The following is a 16,770-nucleotide window of genomic DNA, read 5'->3' as shown; positions in this document are numbered from 1 at the left end:
TTGTACTTTATCGAACACATCGCCATAATGACGATATTTCTCTAGAAGTTGAACAGTGGACTCCTCTTTAGTGGAGTTGGAGGGTTTTACTAATACTGCGAAGAGAAACATTTCTTCCTTGCGTCCTTCCTCACGCAATTGATGTAGCGAAATGGTTGCAATCTTATGAGTAGATCCTCCGGTTTGTCGATACCGGATTTCTCTTGTTCTCCAATCTATGTCTGGGTTATGTAATTCAAACCATGGTAATCCCAAAACAATGGGATGATCTAGGATACTAATTATATTAAATGATACTACACATGCTAAGTTATCTAGGGCAATATTAACTAGCTCTGACTCTTTTATGATATTTCCGGAAGCAATGGAACGACCATCAATGACTACTACAGGGGTTGGACACGAGAGTTTTCTTAGGGATATCTGATGAGCTTGGGCAAAATTCTTATCCATAAACCAAGAATTAGCTTCGGAATCTAGGAGTGCTAAGACATATACTGGAGGGGTACTTTTCGCATTAACGGCTACTTGAGCTAAGAACACATTGCTAACTTTCTTAGAGGGAATGGAACCACTAATGGGTTGCACAGATCTAGGGTTGTCCAACCAAATGGCTCCTATTTTGGCTGGACTTAGTCGTTTAACTCTTCTTCTAACTGACTAAGGACATCAAATTTGTTCGATAGATTTGGGTTATTAGTACTATTAGGACTATCAGATATTCCTACTCAAATAGACTCGGGTTTAGTACAATTACAACTAGCAACTATTTGGTTTACCTGTCTTCTTCACCTATGGGGACAGTTCATTGCAATATGCCCTGGTCCACCGCAATAAAGACATAGTCAATTTGCTCGGCGTCATTGTTTTTCCTCTTCCGATAATGGTTCGCAACAACGCGTAGTGTCAATTTCCATCGGAGTTGGAGTATTCACTGGAGACGCATTATATGACTCCCTTGGAAAAGGTTTTGCTACCACTAAGGCATAGGTAGGCTCTAATCTTGCCCTTGGCATCTGGGACTAACGTTCCGTATGTCGTTCGAAAAGGCGGTTGTCGCATCTCACCGCGCAATTGATTGCTTCTGTCAATGACTTTGGTTCTTTGGGGAAGGTCAAGAGTAAATCCTTGACATCATTACGTAGACCATAACAAAATTGCTCTATTAATGCTTGGTCATCCCAGGGGATATCTGAGGCCAGTAGATGGAAATCTGTAGCATATGCGGAGGCTAGACGATCACCATGACGTAATCGTCGGATTTTGTTGATTGTTGTCCTTATGCTGTCAGTATCTTCAAAACAGGCTTTAAACTCACTTATAAACTCTTCAAATTTCTTTAGTAATGGAGATTCCTTTTCTAACAACGGAGCGAACCATGCCAAAGCTGAGCCACTTAACAACGTGCCTACTAAACCCACTCATGATGCATCGGTGGGATATTGGGAAGGATGCATTTGAATGACTAATCGTACCTGATTAAGAAATCCTCTAAACTGTGATCACGTTCCATTGAATTTCATGAGAAGGCCGATCTTGGGTTCTTTATGAATCCCTTACGTACTGGGTCCTTGTTGTTGGATCGCTACAATGGTTGCTTCGAGTTGTTGCACGTGTAACGCTAGTTCTCCATGTTGTTGTTGTGTCTGTTGTTTTTCTAAGAAGATTTGTTGAAGATCCCCCAAAACCGTTGATTTTCTTGTTCCAAAGCAAGGAACTTCTCTTTCAAGCATTCCAAATCCGAGAAAACGGATTGATATTCCTGCACGCTAACTGTGGCCATAGGATGAGAGGAAATAGGAATAAGAGATTAGTATGAAGGGAGGGAGACGTAAGAAGATAAAAGGAAAATGAGAGGAAGGAGAATCGGTTCAAACTATCAGGAATAGTACTGAGACAGAGAGGAAATTAGTACTAAGAGATGAATATTAGTACTAAGAGGGAAAAGAGGGTGTAGAACACTCGAGAGAAGGAGAGAGAGAGAGAGAAAATGATGATGACAGCGATATATTATGTGAAAGAATATACAAGGATGGCTAGGAGGCTTAAGACTGGCATTGAACCGATTTGGTTCGAAATAATGCCTTGTGCCTCCTTTTATAGTGTTCTCAGGAGTACTCCTGAAGTTTCTAGAATGTTCTAGAGAAATCTGGAATATACATCAATTTTCTATAGTAAAACTTAAATGAAAATATTGTTTTTCGTATTACAATCATAGTTCTAGCCATACGTCCCATTCGTGTCATACTCAAACGCCAATATTCGTATCATACTCATACGTGAAAAGGCTCCAAGTATGATTGAAATCCATACGCGGTACATAGATATATTATATATACATATGGTGTATATCGTGTACATAGTGTGTGTGTGTGTTTGAGGGGGAGAGAGAGAGAGAGAGCGTGTGTGGTCTAGAGAGAGAAGCCCTGTTTTGCATGTGTGAGGAGACAGTGATTGAGTGTATATCTAGACTCTAGAGAGAGAGAGAGAGAGAGAGAGAGAGAGAGGAGCTATGGGTTTTGTCTGTGTGAGGGAGTATGTAATATGTATATTAGATATCTAGATTTTGTAGAGAGAGAAAATCTGTCAGTTCTCGTGTGTGAGAGAGAGAGAGAGAGTGTGTGTGTGTATGTGTGTCAGATGTCACTTCTATTCACAAAATATTATGAATATCAAAAATTAAAAAAACTAAAAAAAGTCAAAAAAATAAAAAAAGCCAAACGAATATCGCGTATCATACGCGTACGTTTGCAAACGTTCGCGTACGTCCAGTAAATTGGACGTACGCGAATATTAGGAACTATGATTACAATATATAGTCTAATGGTCAAGAGCTTGACCCATGTAACATAAGGTCATGGGTTCAAATCTTGCCATATCATGACAGTTTCATGTACGCATAGCAATGCGCCATGTACTCATTATATTTGTACCTCTTTACAGGGTTCTTTTGGCGGGTGGATCAACATAACTTCTCGTTACCCGATTTCAAGGCCCCCTTGGTCAACCCAGACTTTGTCTCTGAAGTTCTTCGTTCTATCCGCAGTCGTATTCGCTCCGATCCGACTCGTCGTTGGTAGTGTCATACTCCGACATCTTCTTCTTCCCCTTTTCTTTGTGCGTGAACCATCTCCTCGGTTCCTTGTACTGGGAGGGCACAACCAAGTCACCACTACTTGCCGGCTCTTCATCTGACTAGTCATTCGACCCAGTTAGCCAGGATGAGATCGGACTCTTGTCCAGAGTACCGAATCCTTCTTCATCTTCTGCCCAGATCGTTTCGGGCTCACTAGCCTCATCTTCCGGAATCGGGTCGGAGTCCATAAAGAGTACCAGGATGCCAACTCGTCAAATTTGACATCTCGGTTTACTCGTACTTGCTTGGTCTAGGGGTTGTAGCACTTATACCCCTTCCGTTCATGTCAGTAGCCGACAAGGATACACTTGTCCGACTTCGAGTCCAACTTTCTCCGCTTCTCATCCGGCACATGCACATATGTTATACTACCGAATATCCTAAGGTGCCTTAAATTCGGCTTTCTCCCGAGATACAACTCGTGTGCTGACACCTTATCCCCGATCCGGTTTTGGATGTAGATGGTCGTCAGGACTGCTTCGGCCCAATAGAACTTGGGCATGCTCTTCTCTTCCAGCATCGTCCGTGTCGCCTCGACGATCAACCGGTTCTTTCTTTCGGCCACACCGTTTTGTTCCGGTGTGTATGATTCTACAACTGAATTCACTCCGAATTCCTTTCCATTGTAGATAACTATTGAATTGGCCGAAAAAGTATTCTTTTCCGCCATCCAACCATACGCACTTGATATTTCTCTCCATTTCTCGTTCGACAAGACTTTGCAAGTTCCGGAAATATTCGAAGACTTCGCTTTTCTTCTCGATGAGATAGATCCACGTGTGCCGTCTGTAGTCGCCAGTGAAGGAGACAAAATATCGACTCTCATCAAGACTAATGTTTTGTGTTAGTCCCCATACATCTGAATGTATCAAGTTGAGCTTGTTACAACTCCGGTTTCTTTCGGGTGAGGAGTATCGTCTACGGTTTCGAGAACTCCCGATTGCTCCAATTTTTCCAGATATGAGAACCACTCTTCGTGGCTCGTCATGTGGTTAGACGCTCCAGAGTCAACATACCACACTTCCTCCGATCCGGAAGTGGTCTTCTTCATCAAGTTCGCCTTGTGCTTCATCATGAAGGCTGGCCCTTTTTCGGTCTTTCCGGTTCCGGATCTTTCCGATCCTTCTGCGTAGTGCGAGCTTTGCTAGTTCCCTTGTTCGGCCTTGCCGGATCCGGATTTATCCGTATCGCCACGCTTCTTCCAGCACTCGCTTTCCCGGTGCCCTTTCTTGCCACAATACCATCATTCTGTGTCAGCTTTCGATTACCGGTTTCCGGTGCCATTTTGACTCCCCTTGCTTGTGGAGGGTTCGGAATTGTTGTCGGCACTATCTCCGTGCCTCCGATTTTGCTCTTGTCGACTGCTATTGCGTGCCGACCCACTTTGTCCTCCACGTCCACTAGGCCGATCCGCCTCTGTATACAACATCCAGTTATCTAATTGAGTGGTCCTTGACCCACTCGCATGGTTTTCTTCAACTATCAACATCGATTGTAGGTCGAAGAAGGACTGTGGCTTCTCTTGAGTGCAAATCGTCGTGCAGATTGGCCCGTACCATTGTGCTAGACCACCTAGGCAGATCTGGACCATCTCATCTTCATCCATCGTCACATTGATGGAATCGAGCGCATCGCAAATCTCCTTTATCTTGATTGTGCAGTCGGTGACCGACATGTCTCGTTCCCGGATACTGTTGAGCTCTTGTTGGAGCTGCAACTTTCGAGCCGTGGTACTTGTGGCGAAAACCTTCCAGAGATTTTCCCAGGCCTCTTTCAGTGTTTTTGCATCCCTAATGTAGTCAAGCATTTGGTCGTGCACACAAGACGCAAGGCAATACAACACTCTGCTCGCTCCTTTCTCCCATGCCAGGAAGTCCTTGTGTGCCGAATCCGGCGCTGCTTCATTTGCTCCTTCCACGTAGCTCCAGAATCCATGCCCCAATAAGTATTGGTGCATTTTATAATACCAAGATGCATAGTTGCTCCGGTCGAGCTTTTCTGTTAGAAGCGAGCTCGCAATGCTTCTATCCATATCGTCCTTCCTTATCTTTACCGGGTGTTAGGGTTTGTTTGTGTGCATCACTCATCAACAACAAAGGAATCTCAAACTCGCGCTCTAATACCATGAAAAGAATAGCATATGGGAGCTTCTAGACAAACCGGCTCAGCCGGATAACAACAGTAAAACAGAAATGATGGTTTAATGGAAGCTTAAGAATACAAAGTACACGGGATAGACAGAGAGAGCAGAACAACATAAACTCAATTCAAAATAATAACACTCTATACATACAAATGTCTTACATAACACTTTTTATACAAGTCCTTAAAAGGACTGACAAGTACTTCAATGCTCATACGAGCAACTGACACTAACTCAAAGGAATATGCCTACGTACTAGGCTAGGATTATAGGCCTCTAACGGCCTACAGGTTACAATCCGATTCGGCTCTTGGTTCTGGATGCCTATCCGGTTCTCCATTCCTAATACCGATCCAGCTCTAGCTTATTCAGCTATCCGGATCCGGTTGAGCTTGTCCGCTCAACACGAATGAACCCCAAGACAAATCAAGGACCCAACAAGAAGCACAAGAGGAAGCTTGAGCAAGAAGCAGATAATCGACTAGAGGTCGAGAGACGGAATCAGACACGAGTCGATCTGAATGAACAAGCCGATTCGAATGAAAGATGATCCCAACCGGTCGATTTGACCGTTTTAGATAAGCCGACTTGGATGACCAGCCGAATTAGGCTAGATTTTGACTAGACCTCCGCAAATTCGGCCAAATGTTGACTACCTTGTACGTATTCAATTGTAAGTATAGATTAAAATTGTAATCTAGGTTCACAGGGGAGATAACCCCAATTATTTGTATATATAGGAAGAGTAGCCCTTTTACGAGCCCGGGGAGTTTGTTGGCATAAAAGGCCGACTCCTTCCAATTTGTATCCTTAAGTGTGAACACGACCTCAAGTTAGGCTTGGGTATATATAAGCCCAAATGTAACATTGTATAGAGAGAGTTACATAAGAGAATAACAAGTTTCCATTAGAGCTTCACTAAGTTCTCTTGCTTCTTATCGTGCACATTCTACTCCTCTTTCCTATACATGTTGTTTTCTTGACATCACCTTACAGGTTCGCTTTCGCTTTCGCGCTTCTCTCACTTTCGTGCTTCTCTCATGTTTTTTCTCAGTGAGTTATCCCACATACATATGCAGCTAATACAGCTCTCTCTATGTATATACTAACTTATATCACATATATGTATGACTATGTATATATATGTATGTGTGTATTTGTTAGAAGTTTTATTCGACTGACTTCCATTCGATTGAATACCATTTCAGTTTTTTTAGTCGATTTCGGCCAATCGACTCTCATTTCGGCTTTTTGGTCGATTTTGGCCAACCGACTCTCGTTTGGGCTTTCCAGCTAACTCCCCCACAAGGAGGGACAATCTTACATAACACAATTGACTTACCACTAAGCCAAGTCATTCCTTTAAAAGTTGTATTTTCCATTATATTCTTCACATGTAAATTCTCATACATGAGAGTTTCGATGAGTGACATGGACATCATGCATCACATGTAATGCATGAACGCCAAGTGGCAAACATGCATCGCATGCATTTCATGCATGTCTTGCACCCTGACATGTATCATATGCATGGGGGCATCTATAAAAGAGTGGAGGAAAAAAAATCAAAGGGAAAAAGCTATGTACTGAATCAAGGAAACAATAATAAAATTTAGTTATCTTATTGATGATGTATCTTGTCTCCAAAATTTGAAGTCAAGGGTTCAATCTCTATCTCAATCTATCTCATAATTGGAATCTCTCTCTCTCTCTCTCTCAATCTGTTTCAAAATTGGAATCTTCGTCTTTCAATATCTCTCCATCAATCTATCTATCTTCAATTCTCTCTCGCCAAAGCTAGTACAAACTTCAAATCCTTATGGTCCAAGACCCCGGTGGTCCTGCTTCATTTCACGAACATATGAGGATTTCCTCGACACCGTTTCTTGCACGACCTCCACCAATTGATTTTATGCCAACTCTTTATCCGCTACTGGACTTGGCTCGGCATTGGCCCGTGTTTCTTTGTGTCGATGAGTTAACCTTCGTCACTTTGTCAACGGAATGTCCACACAAGTGGAAGCCACCTTCTTTCTTTGGGGTCGACGCTTTAGTGAGTGCTTTGGAGCTCCCATGATAGCCTTTGCGGATTAGGGCCTTCATAGTTCAGGGTTGGTGTGATGACCTCCATGCTTTATTGGGTTGGGACCTTTGCATAGTCATGGATTGGTTTGGCTGTCATGGATTGGTGACATCTTGTGATGATGTTCATGTGTTCCAACCTTAATGCTTTGGGGCACGCATGTTAGACTTTGTGGATCTGGGCCTTCGTGTTTTGGGGTTCACATGATGGCCTTCACGAGATCGGGAACTTGCTAGTGGAAATACTAGTAGCTTTAAATGTTTTGTACCTTACATTCTAGGATTGTGACAAAATCAAGAGAAAGAGGAGGGTGATCTAATAGGGACAAGCCAACAACTAGAAATTAATGAGACGATATGCACAATAATCATCAGGAAAGTTGGGGTGGGCAATTAGTAGAAAATAATTCTCCAATTAGCAACCAAAATAATGAAAAATAAAACAACACGCCAAAAAGAAAACTCTTATCTCTCTTGATTACCTCCAGTTCTTGACCCAGTTTCCCCCAAGGTTGGCAAAACTTGCTTTGGAATCTTACAAACGGCTACAAGTGTCAAACATCTATAGTTCTCGACAACAGCACCAAAATAGACCTTTAGCTTAAGATCAAGAGGGGAGAAAAACTAAATATCAAGGAGAAGGTAAAATGTTATAAAATGTGACTTTTATAGCTTTATGTCGAAGGCTTGTCCCATTTCACAATGGGGTCACCATTTGGCCTAAAAGCTCTACATGTATTTTGTTCCATTCCCCCTTTTTCCTTATTCCCATATGGGGTCCTTAGTGTTATTGTTGGTTCAATGTCTTAATTGGTCATGTGATGTATGATGGTGGCCTAACAATCTCATAACCCCAACACTCCTATCATAACTCAAAAAAGCAATGGTCGCATCAAACAACAAAGTTAATGATATTTTAACGTGATTTTGTAAGTTGTATCCTCCATTGTGAATAAGATGTCTGTGACATCATCTCATATTCCATGCCTAGAATAATCTTGTAAACCTACGACTTCCCATTAGATGTCTAGGCTACATAATGGTGTAGTGAGGCATACACAATTGCATGTTGAAAACCTTGTTTCGTATTCCTAAGACTAGATATTGCAAGTCTTTTCTTGTCAATTTCTCCAAACTATGATTCTAATTCTTCAATAAAAGCTCCAAAAATATGGAGCTCAAGAAAATCATTCTCCAAGCGTAGGGAAAATGGATTCAACGTGGGGCCCCTCAACAAGGTTTCAACTAGACCAATTCATGCTTCCTCCATAGGATATGCATAAGAATGCAATGCTTCACAAGTCATAGCTAATTTAAAATTTCTCATAACTTAGACCTTGTACCATCAAAAGCCTATCGTAGCTTAACCTTGGCATGGATATTTGTGGCAAGGGTGGTGCTCAACCATCGAAGTTCAAAGCTTCGAAAATTGGTCTCTTTTTTTTAGTAAAGCCATAATGTTGCCAATATTGTAAAAACATTGAAGTTGATCAATTCTCTACCCATAATTGTAGGAATAACTATCTTATTTGAGGAGTTTGTTGTTTCAATGTTTTTGGAGACTCGTTGTTATTCTTATTCACAAATGGTAAGGAACACTCTTTGGTAAACAATGGGTGATGCGTTTAAATCCGAAAATATCAAAGGTGAAAGAAAGAGATTAAGAGAGGCTCAAATTTAATTGGGCTAGTTTAGCAAGAGATTTCCATATGAGCCTAAGCGAAAACTATGGTAATTCATAAGAAGTAGGGATGTTGTCATGAAGATTTACTTCTATTATGGATTATGGGTGGAACCGTTAGAGTTCATAGATATGGATTAAAATGTCATGAGCGAGTAGTATAATTAAGATTTAGTGAAGCTTTGAAATATAAGCTTGATGTGCAAAGAAGATATTATATTAGGTTTTGTATAAGATAAGTCAATTGTAAGATCGATACATGACGTGCACATGTACACACGTTAAGCTAATTGATATTTTCTTTGTTATATTCATATTGTCACAACAATAGAACATTTTGTTTTAGTGTCAGTTCACAGTGTCCAAACGGCAACATGACAATGTAAATGAAGTTTTATTTAATATACAAGAGAATGGATGAAAGGTCAAGAGATAATGTATATTACTGAGTATTTGAGATTACTGAGATCTTAAAGTTGGACAAGGCATCAGACCAACATTAGAAGGCTCAAGAATAATGTGGAATCCATACTTCCTCACATGAAAGTAAAGTCCATAACACCAAGTGCAATACTTTTTCCATCTAGATGTCCTATACCTATTTGAACGCCATATTTCAAACATGTCCCCTTTTCAGAATCAGTGATATGATTGTGGTAGAAATTCTCATCAAAGAAACCCAAAACATTCATTGTGATCTTGTGTTCATCCATGCGAATCCGAGTGTCGTGATCAATTAGAAGTTCAATTATTTCGATATTATTCATTCGAAAATGATAACCACATTGATCACAAATACTCTTATTCTGTTTAAGAAATTTCACGTGAGGATTGTGTCAATCCAATGGGTGAGATCACAACATGGGTAGAACACACATGAATAATCTAGAAAATGTCAATTTGCTTGAATTATTGTCAATCTCTTGGACATTAGTTAAAGCTAATAAAATCTTTTACATGTTGGAAAATATATCTGACTCATAACTACGATGTCATAAGCTCTATTTTCGTGAGATATTTTATGAGTAGTTTGCGTGTAGAGTCATCGTATGAATGGATGATCGATGCAGTAAGCCTTCACCTAATCACGTAAATTGAGATTTCAAGATCTAGTAAGCTTGTCAATTCCCCACCACCACAAGATGAAGTAATCGTAGTTATCACCAAGCTCTCATCCCCCACTTAGTCTTGCACTCTCCATTATTGCAAAGGGTTTATTTGCACAATCTATTTATGTCCTAGAGGCATGCCATATTGTCGTTCATCCAACATGTGTGAAATGGCTAGAAGGCTATAATGTATAAATTAATGTGTATATCGGGAAAGCAAATATACTTTAAGTGGTCACAACACTAATTTAGGATGATAGTGATCATTGATCAAGTAACTAACAATGAACTTGTTAAAGTTGAACGATACAATAAAGACTCACCCAATGCCATATAAAAATAGGATTACATATTTTCACATCTAGTTCATCTGACTGAACTCCATCTCGCTCTTTATGGCAATACTCAATTTAACTGTATATTCTACTTCCATAGCCTCATTGTAGTAAGAAGGCACTCCTACATTAGTTAGCAATACAAGATCTTGATTTGAAATTATTCTAGTACTCATGTGGCAATTTGATGAAAAATGTTTTGCGAGAAAAACAAATGGGTATGGCATAGTGGGTAATATTTTTTTTACGAGAGGTTATATGTAATTTGGAACTTATAGTTAATAAAACAAGTATCATTTCCTAGTCCTAAATTGTTGTTGTGTGTGTGTGTGTGTGTGTGTGAGAGAGAGAGAGAGAGAGAGTTGTTTCACAGGTGTCACGACATCCCATTTGAGGGAGTCTTTCATGTGATGCTATACTCTAATAATAAATATTGACCAATTCAGGTTCTAAGTTTAACCAACCATTTATTGCCATTTCCATCATAATGCGAAACAATTCATCCAAAAAAGTAGGGACTTGGTGTACATAAGTGTGCATATATCATGTGATCAATAATATCCATTCGCTACCATTTACTACATAACATGTTTTTGTTAGTATTGCATTTTATCAAGCAATGGTATCTTGGGTTGTCGAGAACAAATTTGTAGTTCCATTTTTAGGGGAAAAGTTCTAGTTAATTGTTAGTGTAATTGAAACATGATTTCTTTTTTCGCATTGAAAATATCATTAAAAACCCATTCCTCTAGACTCAAAGCACATGATGTTAAGGTCATCTAGCACGATTGGACGATGTCATGTACAAATTTTCAATGCTAATTATAATACATAATTTGATAATGTAAAGCCAATACTTTCGAGTCGAGATTTTGTGTCATGTTGGTTTCATTTTGTTTTTTTCTTCCTGGATCGATGATTATTTCCTCTTACTTTGCTATTATATTCCCTCTATTTTTTGCTTCCCTCACAACTCATCCACCCCATGAGCATATTGCCAGACCAACCCCCTACTCCCACACACACACTAATTTTGTCTTTTGAATCTTATTGTAAATTAAAATTTATTCTTCAAAAAGCCTCCTTTATGTCTAAATTCTTTGTCATAACTCTCTCTCACACCTTCTATTCAATGCCACCTTTTGCTTTCTTTTTCTTTCTTGCATCTATGCATGTACATATGTGGAACACCCCCACGCACACACAAACATAATAGTCGTAATTGCAAATGCATCGGTGTAACCATAACATGTGTGAAGTGGAAGTTTGTCTTTGTAATATAGACCATTCAAAAGTGGTACATGAGTGAGTGAGGATTTAATGTACCCGTGGAAAGAAAGAGCAACTAAAGAAAGGAGGTATAACTAGCATGTTCCATAGCAATAGAAGTTATCACATGCATAAAAACGATTGTCTCAGTCTCATTCAAAAGATCCACCAATATTCTCCACATGACTAGCATCATTGATCTATCATCCATAACCATCTCTCTTGATCAATGTGATGCAACCATTTGAACTCTATATGGCACAAGTGTTTTCTTAGTAAGGCTTTTTATTACTAGTGGGAAACATCAAGATGTGGTGAAAACCCACAAAATATAGTAATGTATAAAGCTATACTTAGAAACATTCAAATAAAATTTGAAATTCATAAGGGGGGATAATATGGAGCAAGAGACAATCATGCAATCGTTGCTTGAGAGAAAGTGAGAAGAAGAAGAGCATGTTAATTGACGGTTATGTGGTTACGTGCTATCCATACAGTTCATAATCTAGAAAAACTAACCCAATTGAAACATTGAATGTATTGTGTCTATGGCTCTATCTTAGGAGTTGCTCAATATGTTCAAGATGACTCATGAAAATTGTGAAGTTGGGATAAGGATTTTTAGATTTTCTCAAATTCACAGTTTTCATGCTTCGTCGTAAACATATCAACATGTGAGAGAGATACAAAGACGATTAACTGAGACAAATCTACATCAAGAAGAAGTGTTATTGAAGTTCATGTAAGAACCACAAATTTATCAAAACATTTGTTGATAGCCTAAGTGCATTATGTAACTTTTCCTTAAAAATACCGTTGATACATAGTAACATTTTCATGATGTTGTTGACATGTGTTTCTAGACATCATTTTCAATGCCCAAGTAAAGATGTCAAAGTGACTTCAAATTCAATCAAGGCTATTTTGTCAAGCCATTAAAGAAAGAAAGATACAAGAAAAGAGAGTTGCACATAAGCAAGTTATAATCCTCCCATTTGCAATGAAAGCTAAAATCTAGATATTGATAATCCAACCCTCATTTTAATACATGTTGCATACTTTCACCTTAAACCACAAAAGTTACACATTATTTCAAGTTGCTAAGAATTTGGTGACCGAACGTAGAAGTTAAGGTTGTTATAATTCTCCAATGGTCTATGACATGGTATGATCCCATCACTTTGAAAAGCTTCAATTGCTAATATACTTGGGTCTACATGCATGTTGCATAGATTCAACTAAAACTACAACTTTACATATTTATTCCAATGTTTTTAAAAGCTAATGGAGACTATTGAGTTCACAATATGTAAATGGCACATTGTTGCAAGAATACATGTGTAATAGTAGCCATATGATAAATTAAGGTTAAACTCCATGTATTTATGTCTCAAATTATAGTGCGCCTTAATGTATGATTAAAGATTTACTTGTTTCCCTGTCACAATCAAAAGAATTTTTGTACCATCTTGTTGAAAAAGCTTGACAAAAAAGCACTCTTCTAGGGTTACCAATGACTTCATGAAAGAATATTTGAAAAATTGTCTCAAAAAATTCCTCAAAAGCATGTACCTTTACCTAACATCGACAATGATTATAATGGAGCCATGGAGCTAAACGACACGAATACATGGGGCTAAAGAAGGTAATTAAATAGACATTGTTTCTAATGGTCACGATGCAATGCAGTTGATGTTAGTTACTATATGCAAACATACAATACAAAAGGAATTCAACACATACATATCTAATCCATGTAAAGACTGCTAGTGCTAAAGATATAAACTCCTATTAGAAGGTTGACTTTGCCAAAACTTGAAAACAAAAGTAAGTGCCCAATGCAGCCCAAGTGTTCTCCTTTCGATGTGGAATTTCTTCTTTATTTTTTATTCGTTTAGATTTTTAAATAAACAATGATATTATGTTAGAAAAATGAATTATGCACATCACTGCCATAACTAGTAGACAACCATGGTTACACACTTTTTAGCCTAGAAAGCATACCCGTCTCCCAGTCCAAAAACACGGCCACTCTATGATTTATTGCTTGTAAGTGGGATTTAGATCCAAATTAAGAAAATAAAACTTCAAATTATGTACATCATACGTTTGGAACCAACAATGTATTGATGTCGGCGATGGCCTCTTCCATATTGGCACGCATTTCAAGCCAACTCTCTTCAATGTCCTTCAAGGTTTCTCCATATTATACTTTACCTCCTCAAGTTCTACATCATTTTTATTTTCCTTTGAGGTGATCAACTTCTCCAATATCTTCTTCTTTTGTTCAAGGACTTGCAACTCCTTTGCTTCTATCATGACTTGGTGATTTAGTAAACATCTCAGTCCAACATCAACTACCTAGCACAAATTAAATCTTGAATTGCACATTACCTAAATTACCTAATGTGTGAATTATTGATGACTATCAACTTGTCTTCAAACTGTCAAGTGAATTTCATGTTTTCGTAGATAGTCTCCGATCTTTTATAAATGATAGTGGAGCCACTACACCAAGTGTGTATAAAAGGGAAACTTTGGAATAAAGCAGTTTGATAAGATGATTAAATTTAATTATTATGAGTAGGGACCATGATTAGTTGTTTGAATTGATATACGCCCAATGGTGGAGTTGACTTGATACACAAATATACACTCACACCCAAATGTGCATGCGTGCATATTGCTCCATGATGACTATTTATGAAGGATGTAATCATGGCACATTACCATTGAGGTAGAAAGGAGTTGTGAAACTGCCCCAAGATTATTTCCAATAAAGAAGGTTTCCCAAACAATATTTGTTGTGGGCTTCTAACACATGTAGGTAGTGATTTAGGAGTAACTTATGGTGTGAACCTTAGATGACATGATCACACATAATGCATTGATTGAAGATTGTTGTGATGTCATGTTTTTATGTCTACCTTGTTTTTTTCCCCTTCCATTTCTCTTTCAAACGAAGAGATCCTACTCTATTTATAGTTTAATTTCCCAAAGACTTTGTTCATTTGAATCTTACAAGTGTTCTATGCAAGGTTTTTTATTATATATTGGTGTTGGATATGATGTTATGAGGCTTGATTGAGTCTTTATGGTAAAGAAGCTTGCATATGGCCATAATTCTATGAAACATAATTTTCTTTCTTTAAGCTACACTCGTAGAAAACACTAACTATTTCTAATTTACATAAGATAATGTCCATTTTCATCCCTTAAGTTGGGTTGGTAAAATTATACTACACACAAAGATCTTGATCTCTATTCTTGGTCACACACGCGCACATAAGCAAGGGGGAGCATTTCAACTCTCTGAATTAATCGTGAGACCCATGACCTACGATTTTATGCATACAAACCTTGGACTTTGGACTTTATTCTATGTATCCATGCTCTGCACTCAAAAAAGCATGAGGCGAACATCACCCCTCATAAACTTAGTCATGAAACCGACCACCTAGGCATGACATTTGCATACAAATAATACTTTTTAGTTGAGAATCAAGCGACTTGTAAAGCGTGAATCTTGATTATGACAAGGATCCTTCTCCTAAGACAACTGCTCACCACCCAAAAGTGAGAACCACATAAGTGCACACCAAAAAGATCATTTGAAAGGGAAGAAAGTTGCGACACTTGATTGTGAAAAGTTTGTTCATTCTCGAGAAGCTCTACCCACTAAGTAGAGAGGATGAGCGATAATCTCAGTTGTTTCTTCTCCATAGGTGACCATGTCACAAATCATGAACATGTATTTTCCCATTGTATAAGCATGCATCCCAATATAAGCATCAAGCTTTGAAAGCCTGTGATTTCTTGACTATAAGACCAATAGAGAAATGAAACATGCTTCCAAGACTTTGGACATTTGGGGCATGTGGTATGTTATGGACAAAGAACATTGAAGATGATATGAGAAAGCTCTCATTGAGATTTCACACTATCATCCGATCCATAGCCCTCATGCTATTCTAGGAGACACTCTATTATTTGGCTTGAGCCCACAAATAGCATACATTGTCGGCACGGGTTCACTTGGTTATATGTTGACGCCCCCTTAGCCATTCAATGTACTAGAAACTCTGGCTTCCCATAATATGAAAGCATAAACGAATGAGCACAACACGAGACCTGATTGCCAAATGTTTGGATTGTCATCTTAAGAGCTTGAAAGCTCGAGCACTTTGTAAAAAGGCCATACAGGTAATATGTTTCGGGTCATTGTACTAACGACTTGAAAGGTTTTTGAGTGCATGTAAGGAGAAACGGGCTCATGCACCAAAGCCATTAGCTTCGAAGTGAATGAATATATATATATATATGCTGCAATAACCTGGCAATCGTTTTTCTTATGGCATGGGCGTTGTTTCTAGCTCAACGAACCAATAAAATACAATAGTTCGCATGATCGATCAGTTAGGCGCGAGACAAGCTTAACAGGCAGGATATCGGTCGGGTTATATACATATCGACACATGTGCACACAAACGAACGCACGCACGCACGCACACACACAGGAATGCATGTTAGAAGGCCATGTAGTCACTCACTTGTATGGCTCTTGTTCTACTCTAAGTGAGAGAGTGAGAGTGAGTGAGTGAGTTGTGTGTGTGTGTGTGGGTGAGAGAGAGAGAGAGAGAGAGAGAGAGAGAGAGAGAGAGAGAGAGAGTTTCTTTGGGTTGCTTGACAAAAGAAATAAAATAAGGATTTTTATTTCTATCATTTTTTGGGCTGTTATGGATGCATGCTTTGCATGTCGGCTCAACTTCTTCCTATTTTCCTCCATTTTATATATAACACTATTTACTCATTTTCAAGCTTTTCCATTGATTCTTCATCATCATGGAGGTCCAACCACACCCTCCTCCTCCTCCTCCTCCTACACTTATTAATCCCGATCTTCTTCACCATTTCACTGATTCCCCTGTAACTGGCTATGGCAGAGCAGAGCTTCTCACCTCTCCTGGCCAATTAGCAGGGGAACAGAGTACTATGCCCAAATCCGAGGATCCTGC

This window comes from Azolla caroliniana, unplaced genomic scaffold, assembly GCF_043228905.1.
Source record: "Azolla caroliniana isolate FFs.n. ecotype wild unplaced genomic scaffold, voAzoCaro1.0.p SCAF_20, whole genome shotgun sequence".
Lineage (NCBI taxonomy): Eukaryota > Viridiplantae > Streptophyta > Polypodiopsida > Salviniales > Salviniaceae > Azolla > Azolla caroliniana.
This window is presented reverse-complemented; position numbering follows the sequence as displayed.